This window comes from Coregonus lavaretus, assembly GCF_964263955.1.
Source record: "Coregonus lavaretus genome assembly, contig: SUPER_36_unloc_1, whole genome shotgun sequence".
Classification (NCBI taxonomy): domain Eukaryota; kingdom Metazoa; phylum Chordata; class Actinopteri; order Salmoniformes; family Salmonidae; genus Coregonus; species Coregonus lavaretus.
In genome coordinates, this window is record NW_028167175.1 from 1,887,593 (window position 1) to 1,892,592 (window position 5,000).

The window sequence follows — 5,000 nt, forward strand, 5'->3', positions numbered from 1 at the left end:
GTCCTCCTGTGCTCTTCTTTTTTATAGTTTTAAAATGTAATAATGCTTTGTTTTGTTTTTTTATGTAATAATGCTTTGTGTTTTAAAATGTAATAATGCTTTGTGTTTTAAAATGTAATAATGCTTTGTGTTTTAAAATGTAATAATGCTTTGTCTTTTACCCTCGTATCACTCCGATACTGTATTAATATAATACTGCTTTTTTTCAAACCCACTACCAATGTTATTTAGTATTTGAATGAATAGCTGTTTTAATACTGTCAGTTGGTATTATCTGGTTCTTCTTCGTCTGCTCTGCTCTGACTGCCGCCAAGATTCAAGCTGACATTTCTGCCACGTGCTCTATTGTTTCATTGTTAATATAGGAGCAGAATGAATTCATATTTAGTCCTTCTTTTTTTTTTAAGACAGAAAAGGTATGAACTGACTTACTTAGAATGGACCGTAATAGGTTTTATCAAAGGAAGTGTATATTCAACTGGCAGAACAAACAGCTTATGCATAGGGGTTCAAATGAAGGGTTAAAGTAGGGTTAAGGTTCGGTTTAGAAACGAGGATTATGTTAAGGTTAGTTTCAGAGGTTACGGTAAGGGTTAGAGTTAGGAAAAGGCTTAAACTTTGGCTTAGCGTAACTCCTCAATCGCCATTCATTTTCCGCCGGTTAAATAGACACAACCTTAATCAGAAGACATGATTGTATTTGTCTGTACTAGAATGTATTTGAACGTTTCTCAGTTTAAAATATAGTTGAAACTGCAGACTTTTTAAAAAAATGACAGCTTCTTTGTTTAAATGGAATACATTTCTGTTACATTTAATCAACATACAGTATCAGTCTCCAAGTCCACTCCCAAGTATCCATCTGCCAAACTGCTGTAGATGCTGCCAAAGCTGAGCTTCTGCTCTGTGTTTTACTGCTGCTCGCATGTGCCTCTTGTCCTCAATTCTTCACAGCAGTTGCTCCACTCATTAAAGGGGCAATCTGCGATTGGTACATCGATTTTCAGATTTTTTAAATAATTATATATATACCAATTTGATTCTTGAAGAATGTAACTTATAAATGCCTCATGAGCTAAATCCAACTGTCATACCCCATCAGAACCCCAAATATATGCTTGTTTTACTCCAATGTTTGTAAACAATGTAAATGCAAACAAACACTGTATAGCCTCAAAACATGGTTAAAACTATAATGTTGATATCATGGATGGTCTGTCCTTGTATCCATGGCTCTGTCTATGAGTGGTTACGTCTTTCCAGCACCATCCCTCAGCCTTTTTACCAAAACCGTGGTGGGGTGCGCGCTTTAGGTGTTTGAACTGCGAATTTCCCATTTTAAAGGGGTAATATGGGATTCAAACAACAACAAAGCAGGCTCTCCGCCACCTGTTTTGGTAAACAGCTGAGGGATGGGACTGGAGAAACGTAACCACTCTCAAATTCATAGACAGAGCTCGTAAGCACTGACCATAAATGTACTAATCCCAGATTCATAGACCGAGCTCGTAAGCACTGACCGTAAATGTACTAATCCCAGATTCATAGACCGAGCTCGTAAGCACTGACCATAAATGTACTAATCCCAGATTCTCCCCGCATGCTTGGAACAGCTGCTGAAACCATTTACGCAATCGACTCATTTGAGGTTTCCAACTTCAGGAAAAGGTGTCCCCCTCTTGGGATATTGTTTGCATCCCAAATGGCACCCTATTCCATACAGTAGGGTACTACTTTTTACCAGGGCCCATTGTGCTCTGGTCAAAAGTAGTGCACTACATAGGGAATAGGGTGCCATTTGGGATGCAAACAATATCCCAAGAGGGGGACACCTTTTCCTGAAGTTGGAAACCTCAAATGAGTCGATTGCGTAAATGGTTTCAGCAGCTGTTCCAAGCATGCGGGGAGAATCTGGGATTAGTACATTTATGGTCAGTGCTTACGAGCTCGGTCTATGAATCTGGGATTAGTACATTTACGGTCAGTGCTAAACCCCAAAACAACAAACAGATCTGGGACCAGCAATGCTATACCCCAAAATGGTTATCAAATGTATAAAGACAGGAATCGACCTCAGCTAATATCATGTATTGTGTAAAGCTACACATCAATTCTTCCCTATTTTATTCGTTACAGTATTTCCAATGCCATAACTTACATGCTTGAGGAGCCATACAGTTGGGTCCCGACAATACAGCTACCCAGAGTACAGTCGGATTGTCTGTGGAACAACAGTAGTTGGAAACAGTGCGGTGTAAAATGGGTGACTGTGGAAACGACACTTACTGTAGGTTTGCTATTAGTTTACGAGATTATTCCAACACAGCCTCGTGTGTGTCCCAAATGGTACCCTATTCCCTTTATAGTGCACTACTATTGACCAGGGCCCATAGGGATTATGGTCAAAAGTAGTGTGCTGTATAGGAAATAGGGTACCATTTGGGAGACACCCCTGTCTCTGTGGGTGCAGGATCTGTTTTGCATTAGAGGGCTGGGGGATTACTGTTCTATTGAGGAGTCCTGGGTCGTATTCACTAGACACCGAATGGAGAGAAAAAGAACTGACCGAAACTGAGAGGGACTGCCTGAACTTGTCCAATCAGAAACGCACGTTTTCCGTTGCAAAAAGTTTTTCGTTGGAAAACGTTTTGCTACTAATGAACACGACCCTTAGAAGCTGCCGTTAGTGGACAGTGGAGAGGCCGGACTTAAAGTCTCCATGAGTCATAACCATAAAGGGGTTTCTGTGATGTCATTGGGCTTGCTCCACTCTCCACTCCAGTAGGAACCAAATTATACGTCCGGCCGGACGGCCTTCGACAAACATCTGCATGTGGAAGCTGCCATGGCTGCAAAACTCTTAACTTCAACGACATTTGGTATCAATTGGTAATGGTTACTGATACTCTTTCTACATTGGCAGGACGTTTTGGGTGAAATTTGGGCTGACACCCTATTCCCTGTATTGTGCACTAATTTTAAACAATTGGGCTCCCGAGTGGCGCAGCGGTCTAAGGCACTGCATCTCAGTGCTTGAGGCGTCACTACAGACCCCCTGGTTCGATTCCAGGCTGTATCACAACCGGGCCGTGATTGGGAGTCCCGTAGGGCAGCGCACAATTGGCCCAGCGTTGTCCGGGTTTGGCCGGTGTAGGCCGTCGTTGTAAATAAGAATTTGTTCTTAACTGACTTGCCTAGCTAAATAAAGGTAAAATAAAAATAAAATTTGGGATGCAGACTTACTATATCTTACACCCACAGGAAGGGCTGTATAATAATGTGTTCATGATAGCAGCAATGCATTCCTACTTGTAATGCAACCATCATTCAGCTTTGAGAAACATCAGTGTCCAATCAATTTACCATGTTCTTTACCTATCAAATGCATTGTGCGTTACTATTTAAACAGCCACGTTACTGCTCTCCTTATCAAATGCATCATGCGTTACTATTTAAACAGCCACGTTACTGCAGTCCTTCATATCGGTTGTTATGAAGGAGTTATTAGAAGTATACAGTATTTTATTTGAACATGCATTGTCCAGTACAGAGATGCTAGGGTGTATGTTAATTTCATTCAATTGCATTTTGACTCCATTGTTATTTTTTAAAATATTTTAAAAGCTAAATGAATAAATATGAAAATGAATTCAAAAACAGTATTTGTCCCTTTTTGGTGAATATCGTTCCACTACTGTACCTCATCATACTGCACTGCCTTTCATCTCTCTTCTGTTATTAAGCCCAAAACAATGTCTCTTCCAGATAGCTTGGATTTTCCTGCCACTCAAGTTCTCTACGATATTATGCTCCAGGGGAGAGATTTTCCTGCCACACACGCTCTCTAAGATATTATGTTCCAGGGGAGATATTTTCCTGCCACACACGCTCTCAAAGATATTATGTTCCAGGGGAGACATTTTCCTCTAAGCCGACCGTGACTGCTGTGCTCTGTCCAATCACTCTGGAGGTCTTCTGTCAGATAAGAGGGAGACTAATAAAGGCCTTCTCCTTCCTTTACTTTCTTATCCTCCTTTTTACCCTGACCATCATCTTCTCCTCTCCACTCCACTGGCCGTCCAATCACACACATCCGCTTGACTTGTTCACCTCAAGTCTATAGAGACCAGGGCAGACAGGGTCTGATGCTGACTTGTATGTATACGTTGACCTTGTACACGCTGACTACTTCCTGCTGACCTCTTGCCAGTTCCTGTTACCTGAATGAGTACGTTTCTAACCATGAATTTATTGCATGTCATCTACTCAGTCTCCGGTATTGTGAATGTAGACTACTGTTTCTTGAGAGGAGTCTAGAAACAGACAGCGGTGAAAAGGACCATAGAGAGGAGTCTAGAAACATCATCAGAGCAGACTGAAGCTCCCTAAGCGGAGCCCGCCAGCACGTCAGATCAGAGCACACTGAAGTCCTGAGGAATGGGTACCGGCCAGCACGTCAGATCAGAGCACACTGAAGTCCTGAGGAATGGGTACCGGCCAGCACGTCAGATCAGAGCACACTGAAGTCCTGAGGAATGGGTACCGGCCAGCACGTCAGATCAGAGCACACTGAAGTCCTGAGGAATGGGTACCGGCCAGCAAGTCAGATCAGAGCACACTGAGGCTCCCTAAGCGGAGCCGGCCAGCACGTCAGATCAGAGCAGACTGAAGCTCCCTAAACGGAGCCGGCCAGCACGTCAGATCAGAGCAGACTGAAGCTCCCTAAGCGGAGCCGGATAACAGCAGACTGACGCTCTCTTGGCTAAGCTGGCCCCGCTTTGAAAGGCTGATATCCCAGATCAGTTCCCTGCCTTCCCTCCCACTCTCTAAGAGCATAACAGGCTTATCATCTAAATACGGAAGTTAGGATTTTATCTCATCGCAACCCTATCCTGCATGAATGAAAATGGAAACTAAGTGGTCATGATGACATGACCTTTGTAGTTTACAATAACCGAGGAGTTAGTCATGCTAAAGGACATTACTAGGATATAATGTTC

The 5,000-nt window shown here is 42.6% G+C and overlaps 1 protein-coding gene across 1 annotated transcript in view; it reads left to right on the top strand.

Moving 5' to 3' along the window:
* The window catches only part of pald1a (phosphatase domain containing paladin 1a), a 333,284-nt gene extending 332,901 nt beyond the window's left edge, over nucleotides 1-383 (top strand). The window contains exon 20 of the mRNA XM_084189079.1: nucleotides 1-383. This exon is cut by the window's left edge and continues 254 nt beyond it. The gene's annotated coding sequence lies outside the window, so the exon portion shown is untranslated.
* The last annotated feature ends 4,617 nt before the right edge of the window (nucleotides 384-5,000 follow it).